Raw genomic sequence first — 17710 nt, forward strand, 5'->3', positions numbered from 1 at the left:
TTAGGCTAAGGTCCTTTATACCCATTTCCAATTAATTCCAATTGCACATTGGAAAGTTCTTTGTGAGATCCCAGTCTCCACTGCGCAACGGATTCGGGTACTAGTAGCGGAAGTAGCACATCGTGCGCGGGTAGGGGTCTCACACTCAGGGCCTCGCCCAGGGATATCCGGACAAGAGACTAATCCGTCGGTTTGTCCAAAACCAAAACCGAAAAAAACTTCCTTTACCCGGAAAGCACGGGCCATTCCACCAGGATAACTCTTTACTCTAACGTAGTCAAGATCATTATACTGATCAAACTGATCTGACTACACCTTTAACGGTACTTGGTCAAATCAAGGAAGAAACTTGCACTTGGATCATTGGGATCAACTCTTTTTTCCCCATCAAGAGGCACAGCCGTTGATTCCTATCCATAGAACAATTTCTATCTGGGATTTACTTCATCTATCGTAATAATTAGAAATTAAATCTCGATTTACGGATCCATCAGTCCAGCCTAACCCCATCCAGTCCCATGGGTTAGGCCAACCGCCCAACCACTATAGTGATGGGATCCAATTAAGAATTTGGTTAGGTTTTGTCCCGGGTACCAAGGAAAAGAGTTCCAAGGCCCCCTAGCCGGAAGTTCATGCAAACATAAAACTAGTCACACCACTTACACACCCAATATGAAATTGCCTTTTTCTTAGCATCAACTAGCTGTAAAACAATCCTTTAATAAAACCATTATGTCACTGATGACAATCCTCAAAGTCTCTGGTTGAATCCTTATTTCCAGTCATTCATTCATTGGTATACTTATGGCATCATTGGCAACCAGGACGCTCACCACCTGATCGCTCAGGGGCCTTTTCCATAGTTCCTAGCTCATAGTAACCGGCAAAATATTCATATAATAGAATGGAATCTCCGTGGAAGATCAGCTAGATCAACCCACAGATCCATATAAAAGAGCCATGGACTCATCCGTTGAGGACCAGCAAGGTCAATCAACTAGATCCATGCCCGGTTTCAGAAAACAACTCTTACTCCTTGTTCCAATATCTTCCACGACGCACGTGTGGGTATCTTCCGTGACCCAGAGCCCGAGCACCGTATGGTCAGAACCCTCTAGGATCCTTCGCAGGTGACCTAGCGCTTCACTCATAGGCCGCTTCCTTGGTCCCTCATCCACCGTACCGGAAGCTCACCATTTAAATCGAACCGAGGCTGGTCAAGACCTCGATCGACCTTGCTACGCGAGACGTCCTCCATTGACTCTCCGTCACAGTAGTTGCAACTTTATCAGTTCGGTCTTCATGACCTTAATCCTCAAGACGGTCAAAATGCTTCTCTAGCATTCTTGACATAAAACAGTCATTTACAGTCACAAAATACAGTTTCTATAACGAACTCTTGTCTTTCCATATTATCCACTCTCGGACCACATTACTTATTCCACATTCCATTCAATGTGTACTCGTTCTCATCCATTCACTCATATAGACTACACATTATCTCACATACACCTTCATATTCATTATTCTACATACATATCCATGTTCGTACTTCCACATCATACATCCAATTTCACATTCATACAGACGCATCTACATGCATACATCCACATCCATACCTCCATTTCCACATCCACACATCCATATTCATATTCATACATCCATACCTCCATTTCCACATCCACACATCCACATTCATATTCATACATCCACATTCACATGGATACATCCATTTTCACATCCTCATTCATACATCCACATTCGCATACATACATCCACATCCGTATCTACATCCATACATCCACATCCACCTCTTCATTCACATTCACATCCATACATCCACATCTACATACATACATCCACATCTACATACTTACATCCATACATCCACATCTACATACATACATCCATTTTCACATCCTCATTCATACATACACATCCACATACATACATACACATCCGTATCTACATCCATACATCCACATCCACATCAACATTCACATTCATACATATACATCTACATGTATACATCCACATCACATTCATACAACCATATTACATCCATTCTCGTCCTAACACATCCCATATACATCTTAACACATCCTAACTCATCTTAACACATTCTATCACATCTCATACACATCTTATCACATCTTTTTAACATCTCATACACCTCTTATCACATCCTATCACTTTTCATACACATCTTATCAAATCTTATCACATCTCATACACCTCTTATCACATCTTATCACATTTCATATCTTTTTTAAGAGAATTCTTATATTTGATATAAGATTTCTCTACATTCAATGTGTACTCGTTCTCATCCATTCACTCATATAGACTACACATTATCTCACATACACCTTCATATTCATTATTTACATACATATCCATGTTCGTACTTCCACATCATACATCCAATTTCACATCATACATACGCATCTACATGCATACATCCACATCCACATTCATACATCCATACCTCCATTTCCACATCCACACATCCACATTCATATTCATACATACACATCTACATTCATACATCCATACCTCCATTTCCACATCCACACATCCACATTCATATTCATACATCCACATTCACATGCATACATCCATTTTCACATCCTCATTCATACATCCACATTCGCATACATACATCCACATCCGTATCTACATCCATACATCCACATCCACCTCTTCATTCACATTCACATCCATACATCCACATCTACATACATACATCCACATCTACATACATACATCCATACATCCACATCTACATACATACATCCATTTTCACATCCTCATTCATACATACACATCCACATACATACATACACATCCGTATCTACATCCATACATCCACATCCACATCAACATTCACATTCATACATATATATCCTACATGTATACATCCACATCACATTCATACAACCATATTACATCCATTCTCGTCCTAACACATCCCCATATACATCTTAACACATCCTATCACATATTACATCCATTCTCGTCCTAACACATCCCATATACATCTTAACACATCCTAACTCATCTTAACACATTCTATCACATCTCATACACATCTTATTACATCTTTTTAACATCTCATACACGTCTTATCACATCCTATCACTTTCCATACGCATCTTATCAAATCTTATCACATCTCATACACCTCTTATCACATCTTATCACATTTCATATCTTTTTTAAGAGAATTCTTATATTTGATCTAAGATTTCTCTACACATTTATTTATGCATAAATTCCATTTAAGGAGACTAACACTTTCGAAATTAAAATCAATCTTTTATGCATCTTCTTATGCATAAATTCAATTTGGTAGGAATTACACTTTTAGAATAAAAGAATTTCTCTTATGCATCTAAGTTATGCATAAAATCCATTTATGAGGAAAATCACACTTTTAGTATAAAAAGAATATCTTTTATGCATACCTCTATGCATGAAATCCAATATGATAAAAGTAACACTCTTACAATAAAATAATCAACTTTTATGCATACCTCTATGCATGAAATTCAATTATGATAAAAGTCACACTTTTATAATAAAATAATCAACCTTTATGCATACCTCTATGCATGAAATTCAATATAATAAAAGACACACTTTTATAATAAAATAATCAACTTTTATGCATACCTTTATGCATGAAATTCAAATATGATAAAAGTAACACTTTTGATATAAAAATTTATCCATTATGTATACTTCTATGCATGAAATAAAAATGATAAAAGTAACACTTTTGATATAAAAATTTATCCTTTATTCATACTTCTATGCATGAAAATAAAAATTGATAAAAATAACACTTTTGATATAAAAATTTATCCATTATGCATACTTCTATGCATGAAAATAAAAATGGTAAAAGTAACACTTTTGATATAAAAATTTAACCATTATGCATACTTCTATGCATGAAATAAAAATGGTAAAAATAACACTTTTGATATAAAAATTTAACCATTATGCATACTTCTATGCATGAAATAAAAATGGTAAAAATAACACTTTTGATATAAAAACTTATCCTTTATGCATGATATTAAAATTCAATTTCTCCATGATTATAATGAAATTCTTTCAATTAATCTAGGATGATAATTCCTAGAATATGGTAGGAAGTCCTCTTTTTATGCTTTGAATGAAATTATTTTATGCATAATTTTTATAAAAATTTTGCCATAGCTCCGCTGCTATGACTGATAAATCTTAATTTTTCTAAGGGATAAAGCTTATCATTAAGGAAATAATTAAAATGATCTCTAATTGGATCATTAATCCATAATGGATTGAATCATCAATATACATAAACTAAAAGCATAGAAAAAAGCCATTAATTTGGCCTCAAGCATAGCTTAATCTTGGGTTAAGGAAAAGCTTTATGAAAAGCTTGATTTGGATTGAGAATGGGTCATGAGTATGACCATTTCTTGAGTGAGAGAGAGAAATTACATAAAAACCATTAGAATTTAAACATAAATGGAAATTAACTTCAATAGCATTTATTAAATTATGTAACTCTTCACTACTATTCACCAATTAACTTCAATAGCATTTAAAAAACCATACCAATTAAGCTTCTCAAGCTTGAGAGGGGTTGAGAAGAGAGAACCATTGAGAAATTATAGAAAAGATCAATATTCACTAATTACCTTACAAATTGCTTGATTCTTTGTTCACGGTAGAGGCCCCCAACCAATCAATTGGTTTAGTATGTTGGTGGAGCCACCAATGGGAATTGAAGAAAGAGGGAAGCTCCAAAAACTAGTGAATTATTAAATGAATTCATAGTTCTTGGCTTAGGTGGAGTAGAGTAACGATGCATAAACACTATATATTTTTCAACAAGGGGGAGGCTTCTATTTATAGGAAAAATTGAGCTCCTAACCAAACAAACTGATTCTAGAATTTTCTAAATCAGTTTGGTCAATATTTGACCATTTTTAGGTCAGTTAAGCTAACTTTTTGGAACTAGACTTGAATGAGGAGAGAGGAGAGAGGAGAGATGAAATATCTCAATTTTTATGAGTTTAAAACTCATTCAAGCATGTGAAATATGCACCTCCTTTAAAGAACTCCCCTTCCTTACATATGTGTCATAATGGAATCATTTTAATATTGCTCATAGTTTTTTTACTAATAAACCTTGTACATTTTCAACTCTTCATCTTATGTGAGCATTTACTCATTTTTAGGTATCTTCTTTTACAAATTGGATTTATCTCCTCCCTACACATGGATTGATGCTATTGGCCCATAGGAACCTTAACTGGACCATAATCCAAAAATTTCTGAAAATCTAGACCCTTAGGCTAAGGTCCTTTATACCCATTTCCAATTAATTCCAATTGCACATTGGAAAGTTCTTTGTGAGATCCCAGTCTCCATTGCGCAACGGATTCGGGTACTAGTAGCGGAAGTAGCACATCGTGCGCGGGTAGGGGTCTCACACTCAGGGCCTCGCCCAGGGATATCCGGACAAGAGACTAATCCGTCGGTTTGTCCAAAACCAAAACCGAAAAAAACTTCCTTTACCCGGAAAGCACGGGCGATTCCACCAGGATAACTCTTTACTCTAACGTAGTCAAGATCATTATACTGATCAAACTGATCTGACTGCACCTTTAACGGTACTTGGTCAAATCAAGGAAGAAACTTGCACTTGGATCATTGGGATCAACGCTTTTTTCCCCATCAAGAGGCACAGCCGTTGATTCCTATCCATAGAACAATTTCTATCTGGGATTTACTTCATCTATCGTAATAATTAGAAATTAAATCTCGATTTACGGATCCATCAGTCCAGCCTAACCCCATCCAGTCCCATGGGTTAGGCCAACCGCCCAACCACTGTAGTGATGGGATCCAATTAAGAATTTGGTTAGGTTTTGTCCCGGGTACCAAGGAAAAGAGTTCCAAGGCCCCCTAGCCGGAAGTTCATGCAAACATAAAACTAGTCACACCACTTACACACCCAATATGAAATTGCCTTTTTCTTAGCATCAACTAGCTGTAAAACAATCCTTTAATAAAACCATTATGTCACTGATGACAATCCTCAAAGTCTCTGGTTGAATCCTTATTTCCAGTCATTCATTCATTAGTATACTTATGGCATCATTGGCAACCAGAACGCTCACCACCTGATCGCTCAGGGGCCTTTTCCATAGTTCCTAGCTCATAGTAACCGGCAATATATTCATATAATAGAATGGAATCTCCGTGGAAGATCAGCTAGATCAACCCACAGATCCATATAAAAGAGCCATGGACTCATCCGTTGAGGACCAGCAAGGTCAATCAACTAGATCCATGCCCGGTTTCAGAAAACAACTCTTACTCCTTGTTCCAATATCTTCCACGACGCACGTGTGGGTATCTTCCGCGACCCAGAGCCCGAGCAACGTATGGTCAGCACCCTCTAGGATCCTTCGCAGGTGACCTAGCGCTTCACTCATAGGCCGCTTCCTTGGTCCCTCATCCACCGTACCGGAAGCTCACCATTTAAATCGAACCGAGGCTGGTCAAGACCTCGATCGACCTTGCTACGCGAGACGTCCTCCATTGACTCTCCGTCACAGTAGTTGCAACTTTATCAGTTCGGTCTTCATGACCTTAATCCTTAAGACGGTCAAAATGCTTCTCCAGTATTCTTGACATAAAACAGTCATTTACAAACAGTCACAAAATACAGTTTCTATAACGAACTCTTGTCTTTCCATATTATCCACTCTCGGACCACATTACTTATTCCACATTCCATTCAATGTGTACTCGTTCTCATCCATTCACTCATATAGACTACACATTATCTCACATACACCCTTATATTCATTATTCTACATACATATCCATGTTCGTACTTTCACATCATACATCCAATTTCACATTCATACATATGCATCTACATGCATACATCCACATCCATACCTCCATTTCCACATCCACACATCCACATTCATATTCATACATCCATACCTCCATTTCCACATCCACACATCCACATTCATATTCATACATCCACATTCACATGCATACATCCATTTTCACATCCTCATTCATACATCCACATTCGCATACATACATCCACATCCGTATCTACATCCATACATCCACATCCACCTCTTCATTCACATTCACATCCATACATCCACATCTACATACATACATCCACATCTACATACATACATCCATACATCCACATCTACATACATACATCCATTTTCACATCCTCATTCATACATACATATCCACATACATACATACACATCCGTATCTACATCCATACATCCACATCCACATCAACATTCACATTCATACATATACATCTACATGTATACATCCACATCACATTCATACAACCATATTACATCCATTCTCGTCCTAACACATCCCATATACATCTTAACACATCCTAACTCATCTTAACACATTCTATCACATCTCATACACATCTTATCACATCTTTTTAACATCTCATACACCTCTTATCACATCCTATCATCAAATCTTATCACATCTCATACACCTCTTATCACATCTTATCACATTTCATATCTTTTTTAAGAGAATTCTTATATTTGATATAAGATTTCTCTACATTCAATGTGTACTCGTTCTCATCCATTCACTCATATAGACTACACATTATCTCACATACACCTTCATATTCATTATTCTACATACATATCCATGTTCGTACTTCCACATCATACATCCAATTTCACATTCATACATACGCATCTACATGCATACATCCACATCCACATTCATACATCCATACCTCCATTTCCACATCCACACATCCACATTCATATTCATACATACACATCTACATTCATACATCCATACCTCCATTTCCACATCCACACATCCACATTCATATTCATACATCCACATTCACATGCATACATCCATTTTCACATCCTCATTCATACATCCACATTCGCATACATACATCCACATCCGTATCTACATCCATACATCCACATCCACCTCTTCATTCACATTCACATCCATACATCCACATCTACATACATACATCCACATCTACATACATACATCCATACATCCACATCTACATACATACATCCATTTTCACATCCTCATTCATACATACACATCCACATACATACATACACATCCGTATCTACATCCATACATCCACATCCACATCAACATTCACATTCATACATATATATCTACATGTATACATCCACATCACATTCATACAACCATATTACATCCATTCTCGTCCTAACACATCCCATATACATCTTAACACATCCTATCACATATTACATCCATTCTCGTCCTAACACATCCCATATACATCTTAACACATCCTAACTCATCTTAACACATTCTATCACATCTCATACACATCTTATTACATCTTTTTAACATCTCATACACCTCTTATCACATCCTATCACTTTCCATACGCATCTTATCAAATCTTATCACATCTCATACACCTCTTATCACATCTTATCACATTTCATATCTTTTTTAAGAGAATTCTTATATTTGATATAAGATTTCTCTACACATTTATTTATGCATAAATTCCATTTAAGGAGACTAACACTTTCGAAATTAAAATCAATCTTTTATGCATCTTCTTATGCATAAATTCAATTTGGTAGGAATTACACTTTTAGAATAAAAGAATTTCTCTTATGCATCTAAGTTATGCATAAAATCCATTTATGAGGAAAATCACACTTTTAGTATAAAAAGAATATCTTTTATGCATACCTCTATGCATGAAATCCAATATGATAAAAGTAACACTCTTACAATAAAATAATCAACTTTTATGCATACCTCTGCATGAAATTCAATTATGATAAAAGTCACACTTTTATAATAAAATAATCAACCTTTATGCATACCTCTATGCATGAAATTCAATATAATAAAAGACACACTTTTATAATAAAATAATCAACTTTTATGCATACCTTTATGCATGAAATTCAAATATGATAAAAGTAACACTTTTGATATAAAAATTTATCCATTATGTATACTTCTATGCATGAAATAAAAATGATAAAAGTAACACTTTTGATATAAAAATTTATCCTTTATTCATACTTCTATGCATGAAAATAAAAATTGATAAAAATAACACTTTTGATATAAAAATTTATCCATTATGCATACTTCTATGCATGAAAATAAAAATGGTAAAAGTAACACTTTTGATATAAAAATTTAACCATTATGCATACTTCTATGCATGAAATAAAAATGGTAAAAATAACACTTTTGATATAAAAATTTAACCATTATGCATACTTCTATGCATGAAATAAAAATGGTAAAAATAACACTTTTGATATAAAAACTTATCCTTTATGCATGATATTAAAATTCAATTTCTCCATGATTATAATGAAATTCTTTCAATTAATCTAGGATGATAATTCCTAGAATATGGTAGGAAGTCCTCTTTTTATGCTTTGAATGAAATTATTTTATGCATAATTTTTATAAAAATTTTGCCATAGCTCCGCTGCTATGACTGATAAATCTCAATTTTTCTAAGGGATAAAGCTTATCATTAAGGAAATAATTAAAATGATCTCTAATTGGATCATTAATCCATAATGGATTGAATCATCAATATACATAAACTAAAAGCATAGAAAAAAGCCATTAATTTGGCCTCAAGCATAGCTTAATCTTGGGTTAAGGAAAAGCTTTATGAAAAGCTTGATTTGGATTGAGAATGGGTCATGAGTATGACCATTTCTTGAGTGAGAGAGAGAAATTACATAAAAACCATTAGAATTTAAACATAAATGGAAATTAACTTCAATAGCATTTATTAAATTATGTAACTCTTCACTACTATTCACCAATTAACTTCAATAGCATTTAAAAAACCATACCAATTAAGCTTCTCAAGCTTGAGAGGGGTTGAGAAGAGAGAACCATTGAGAAATTATAGAAAAGATCAATATTCACTAATTACCTTACAAATTGCTTGATTCTTTGTTCACGGTAGAGGCCCCCAACCAATCAATTGGTTTAGTATGTTGGTGGAGCCACCAATGGGAATTGAAGAAAGAGGGAAGCTCCAAAAACTAGTGAATTATTAAATGAATTCATAGTTCTTGGCTTAGGTGGAGTAGAGTAACGATGCATAAACACTATATATTTTTCAACAAGGGGGAGGCTTCTATTTATAGGAAAAATTGAGCTCCTAACCAAACAAACTGATTCTAGAATTTTCTAAATCAGTTTGGTCAATATTTGACCATTTTTAGGTCAGTTAAGCTAACTTTTTGGAACTAGACTTGAATGAGGAGAGAGGAGAGAGGAGAGATGAAATATCTCAATTTTTATGAGTTTAAAACTCATTCAAGCATGTGAAATATGCACCTCCTTTAAAGAACTCCCCTTCCTTACATATGTGTCATAATGGAATCATTTTAATATTGCTCATAGTTTTTTTACTAATAAACCTTGTACATTTTCAACTCTTCATCTTATGTGAGCATTTACTCATTTTTAGGTATCTTCTTTTACAAATTGGATTTATCTCCTCCCTACACATGGATTGATGCTATTGGCCCATAGGAACCTTAACTGGACCATAATCCAAAAATTTCTGAAAATCTAGACCCTTAGGCTAAGGTCCTTTATACCCATTTCCAATTAATTCCAATTGCACATTGGAAAGTTCTTTGTGAGATCCCAGTCTCCATTGCGCAACGGATTCGGGTACTAGTAGCGGAAGTAGCACATCGTGCGCGGGTAGGGGTCTCACACTCAGGGCCTCGCCCAGGGATATCCGGACAAGAGACTAATCCGTCGGTTTGTCCAAAACCAAAACCGAAAAAAACTTCCTTTACCCGGAAAGCACGGGCGATTCCACCAGGATAACTCTTTACTCTAACGTAGTCAAGATCATTATACTGATCAAACTGATCTGACTGCACCTTTAACGGTACTTGGTCAAATCAAGGAAGAAACTTGCACTTGGATCATTGGGATCAACGCTTTTTTCCCCATCAAGAGGCACAGCCGTTGATTCCTATCCATAGAACAATTTCTATCTGGGATTTACTTCATCTATCGTAATAATTAGAAATTAAATCTCGATTTACGGATCCATCAGTCCAGCCTAACCCCATCCAGTCCCATGGGTTAGGCCAACCGCCCAACCACTGTAGTGATGGGATCCAATTAAGAATTTGGTTAGGTTTTGTCCCGGGTACCAAGGAAAAGAGTTCCAAGGCCCCCTAGCCGGAAGTTCATGCAAACATAAAACTAGTCACACCACTTACACACCCAATATGAAATTGCCTTTTTCTTAGCATCAACTAGCTGTAAAACAATCCTTTAATAAAACCATTATGTCACTGATGACAATCCTCAAAGTCTCTGGTTGAATCCTTATTTCCAGTCATTCATTCATTAGTATACTTATGGCATCATTGGCAACCAGAACGCTCACCACCTGATCGCTCAGGGGCCTTTTCCATAGTTCCTAGCTCATAGTAACCGGCAATATATTCATATAATAGAATGGAATCTCCGTGGAAGATCAGCTAGATCAACCCACAGATCCATATAAAAGAGCCATGGACTCATCCGTTGAGGACCAGCAAGGTCAATCAACTAGATCCATGCCCGGTTTCAGAAAACAACTCTTACTCCTTGTTCCAATATCTTCCACGACGCACGTGTGGGTATCTTCCGCGACCCAGAGCCCGAGCAACGTATGGTCAGCACCCTCTAGGATCCTTCGCAGGTGACCTAGCGCTTCACTCATAGGCCGCTTCCTTGGTCCCTCATCCACCGTACCGGAAGCTCACCATTTAAATCGAACCGAGGCTGGTCAAGACCTCGATCGACCTTGCTACGCGAGACGTCCTCCATTGACTCTCCGTCACAGTAGTTGCAACTTTATCAGTTCGGTCTTCATGACCTTAATCCTTAAGACGGTCAAAATGCTTCTCCAGTATTCTTGACATAAAACAGTCATTTACAAACAGTCACAAAATACAGTTTCTATAACGAACTCTTGTCTTTCCATATTATCCACTCTCGGACCACATTACTTATTCCACATTCCATTCAATGTGTACTCGTTCTCATCCATTCACTCATATAGACTACACATTATCTCACATACACCCTTATATTCATTATTCTACATACATATCCATGTTCGTACTTTCACATCATACATCCAATTTCACATTCATACATATGCATCTACATGCATACATCCACATCCATACCTCCATTTCCACATCCACACATCCACATTCATATTCATACATCCATACCTCCATTTCCACATCCACACATCCACATTCATATTCATACATCCACATTCACATGCATACATCCATTTTCACATCCTCATTCATACATCCACATTCGCATACATACATCCACATCCGTATCTACATCCATACATCCACATCCACCTCTTCATTCACATTCACATCCATACATCCACATCTACATACATACATCCACATCTACATACATACATCCATACATCCACATCTACATACATACATCCATTTTCACATCCTCATTCATACATACATATCCACATACATACATACACATCCGTATCTACATCCATACATCCACATCCACATCAACATTCACATTCATACATATACATCTACATGTATACATCCACATCACATTCATACAACCATATTACATCCATTCTCGTCCTAACACATCCCATATACATCTTAACACATCCTAACTCATCTTAACACATTCTATCACATCTCATACACATCTTATCACATCTTTTTAACATCTCATACACCTCTTATCACATCCTATCACTTTTCATACACATCTTATCAAATCTTATCACATCTCATACACCTCTTATCACATCTTATCACATTTCATATCTTTTTTAAGAGAATTCTTATATTTGATATAAGATTTCTCTACATTCAATGTGTACTCGTTCTCATCCATTCACTCATATAGACTACACATTATCTCACAGACACCTTCATATTCATTATTCTACATACATATCCATGTTCGTACTTCCACATCATACATCCAATTTCACATTCATACATACGCATCTACATGCATACATCCACATCCACATTCATACATCCATACCTCCATTTCCACATCCACACATCCACATTCATATTCATACATACACATCTACATTCATACATCCATACCTCCATTTCCACATCCACACATCCACATTCATATTCATACATCCACATTCACATGCATACATCCATTTTCACATCCTCATTCATACATCCACATTCGCATACATACATCCACATCCGTATCTACATCCATACATCCACATCCACCTCTTCATTCACATTCACATCCATACATCCACATCTACATACATACAACCACATCTACATACATACATCCATACATCCACATCTACATACATACATCCATTTTCACATCCTCATTCATACATACACATCCACATACATACATACACATCCGTATCTACATCCATACATCCACATCCACATCAACATTCACATTCATACATATATATCTACATGTATACATCCACATCACATTCATACAACCATATTACATCCATTCTCGTCCTAACACATCCCATATACATCTTAACACATCCTATCACATATTACATCCATTCTCGTCCTAACACATCCCATATACATCTTAACACATCCTAACTCATCTTAACACATTCTATCACATCTCATACACATCTTATTACATCTTTTTAACATCTCATACACCTCTTATCACATCCTATCACTTTCCATACGCATCTTATCAAATCTTATCACATCTCATACACCTCTTATCACATCTTATCACATTTCATATCTTTTTTAAGAGAATTCTTATATTTGATATAAGATTTCTCTACACATTTATTTATGCATAAATTCCATTTAAGGAGACTAACACTTTCGAAATTAAAATCAATCTTTTATGCATCTTCTTATGCATAAATTCAATTTGGTAGGAATTACACTTTTAGAATAAAAGAATTTCTCTTATGCATCTAAGTTATGCATAAAATCCATTTATGAGGAAAATCACACTTTTAGTATAAAAAGAATATCTTTTATGCATACCTCTATGCATGAAATCCAATATGATAAAAGTAACACTCTTACAATAAAATAATCAACTTTTATGCATACCTCTATGCATGAAATTCAATTATGATAAAAGTCACACTTTTATAATAAAATAATCAACCTTTATGCATACCTCTATGCATGAAATTCAATATAATAAAAGACACACTTTTATAATAAAATAATCAACTTTTATGCATACCTTTATGCATGAAATTCAAATATGATAAAAGTAACACTTTTGATATAAAAATTTATCCATTATGTATACTTCTATGCATGAAATAAAAATGATAAAAGTAACACTTTTGATATAAAAATTTATCCTTTATTCATACTTCTATGCATGAAAATAAAAATTGATAAAAATAACACTTTTGATATAAAAATTTATCCATTATGCATACTTCTATGCATGAAAATAAAAATGGTAAAAGTAACACTTTTGATATAAAAATTTAACCATTATGCATACTTCTATGCATGAAATAAAAATGGTAAAAATAACACTTTTGATATAAAAATTTAACCATTATGCATACTTCTATGCATGAAATAAAAATGGTAAAAATAACACTTTTGATATAAAAACTTATCCTTTATGCATGATATTAAAATTCAATTTCTCCATGATTATAATGAAATTCTTTCAATTAATCTAGGATGATAATTCCTAGAATATGGTAGGAAGTCCTCTTTTTATGCTTTGAATGAAATTATTTTATGCATAATTTTTATAAAAATTTTGCCATAGCTCCGCTGCTATGACTGATAAATCTCAATTTTTCTAAGGGATAAAGCTTATCATTAAGGAAATAATTAAAATGATCTCTAATTGGATCATTAATCCATAATGGATTGAATCATCAATATACATAAACTAAAAGCATAGAAAAAAGCCATTAATTTGGCCTCAAGCATAGCTTAATCTTGGGTTAAGGAAAAGCTTTATGAAAAGCTTGATTTGGATTGAGAATGGGTCATGAGTATGACCATTTCTTGAGTGAGAGAGAGAAATTACATAAAAACCATTAGAATTTAAACATAAATGGAAATTAACTTCAATAGCATTTATTAAATTATGTAACTCTTCACTACTATTCACCAATTAACTTCAATAGCATTTAAAAAACCATACCAATTAAGCTTCTCAAGCTTGAGAGGGGTTGAGAAGAGAGAACCATTGAGAAATTATAGAAAAGATCAATATTCACTAATTACCTTACAAATTGCTTGATTCTTTGTTCACGGTAGAGGCCCCCAACCAATCAATTGGTTTAGTATGTTGGTGGAGCCACCAATGGGAATTGAAGAAAGAGGGAAGCTCCAAAAACTAGTGAATTATTAAATGAATTCATAGTTCTTGGCTTAGGTGGAGTAGAGTAACGATGCATAAACACTATATATTTTTCAACAAGGGGGAGGCTTCTATTTATAGGAAAAATTGAGCTCCTAACCAAACAAACTGATTCTAGAATTTTCTAAATCAGTTTGGTCAATATTTGACCATTTTTAGGTCAGTTAAGCTAACTTTTTGGAACTAGACTTGAATGAGGAGAGAGGAGAGAGGAGAGATGAAATATCTCAATTTTTATGAGTTTAAAACTCATTCAAGCATGTGAAATATGCACCTCCTTTAAAGAACTCCCCTTCCTTACATATGTGTCATAATAGAATCATTTTAATATTGCTCATAGTTTTTTTACTAATAAACCTTGTACATTTTCAACTCTTCATCTTATGTGAGCATTTACTCATTTTTAGGTATCTTCTTTTACAAATTGGATTTATCTCCTCCCTACACATGGATTGATGCTATTGGCCCATAGGAACCTTAACTGGACCATAATCCAAAAATTTCTGAAAATCTAGACCCTTAGGCTAAGGTCCTTTATACCCATTTCCAATTAATTCCAATTGCACATTGGAAAGTTCTTTGTGAGATCCCAGTCTCCACTGCGCAACGGATTCGGGTACTAGTAGCGGAAGTAGCACATCGTGCGCGGGTAGGGGTCTCACACTCAGGGCCTCGCCCAGGGATATCCGGACAAGAGACTAATCCGTCGGTTTGTCCAAAACCAAAACCGAAAAAAACTTCCTTTACCCGGAAAGCACGGGCGATTCCACCAGGATAACTCTTTACTCTAACGTAGTCAAGATCATTATACTGATCAAACTGATCTGACTGTACCTTTAACGGTACTTGGTCAAATCAAGGAAGAAACTTGCACTTGGATCATTGGGATCAACGCTTTTTTCCCCATCAAGAGGCACAGCCGTTGATTCCTATCCATAGAACAATTTCTATCTGGGATTTACTTCATCTATCGTAATAATTAGAAATTAAATCTCGATTTACGGATCCATCAGTCCAGCCTAACCCCATCCAGTCCCATGGGTTAGGCCAACTGCCCAACCACTCTAGTGATGGGATCCAATTAAGAATTTGGTTAGGTTTTTTCCCGGGTACCAAGGAAAAGAGTTCCAAGGCCCCCTAGCCGGAAGTTCATGCAAACATAAAACTAGTCACACCACTTACACACCCAATATGAAATTTCCTTTTTCTTAGCATCAACTAGCTGTAAAACAATCCTTTAATAAAACCATTATGTCACTGATGACAATCCTCAAAGTCTCTGGTTGAATCCTTATTTCCAGTCATTCATTCATTAGTATACTTATGGCATCATTGGCAACCAGAACGCTCACCACCTGATCGCTCAGGGGCCTTTTCCATAGTTCCTAGCTCATAGTAACCGGCAATATATTCATATAATAGAATGGAATCTCCGTGGAAGATCAGCTAGATCAACCCACAGATCCATATAAAAGAGCCATGGACTCATCCGTTGAGGACCAGCAAGGTCAATCAACTAGATCCATGCCCGGTTTCAGAAAACAACTTACTCCTTGTTCCAATATCTTCCACGACGCACGTGTGGGTATCTTCCGCGACCCAGAGCCCGAGCAACGTATGGTCAGCACCCTCTAGGATCCTTCGCAGGTGACCTAGCGCTTCACTCATAGGCCGCTTCCTTGGTCCCTCATCCACCGTACCGGAAGCTCACCATTTAAATCGAACCGAGGCTGGTCAAGACCTCGATCGACCTTGCTACGCGAGACGTCCTCCATTGACTCTCCGTCACAGTAGTTGCAACTTTATCAGTTCGGTCTTCATGACCTTAATCCTTAAGACGGTCAAAATGCTTCTCCAGCATTCTTGACATAAAACAGTCATTTACAAACAGTCACAAAATACAGTTTCTATAACGAACTCTTGTCTTTCCATATTATCCACTCTCGGACCACATTACTTATTCCACATTCCATTCAATGTGTACTCGTTCTTATCCATTCACTCATATAGACTACACATTATCTCACATACACCCTTATATTCATTATTCTACATACATATCCATGTTCGTACTTTCACATCATACATCCAATTTCACATTCATACATACGCATCTACATGCATACATCCACATCCATACCTCCATTTCCACATCCACACATCCACATTCATATTCATACATCCATACCTCCAT

Source organism: Cibotium barometz, chromosome 32 (genome assembly GCF_041138505.1).
Source record: "Cibotium barometz isolate CiBa-2024 chromosome 32, ASM4113850v1, whole genome shotgun sequence".
Classification (NCBI taxonomy): domain Eukaryota; kingdom Viridiplantae; phylum Streptophyta; class Polypodiopsida; order Cyatheales; family Cibotiaceae; genus Cibotium; species Cibotium barometz.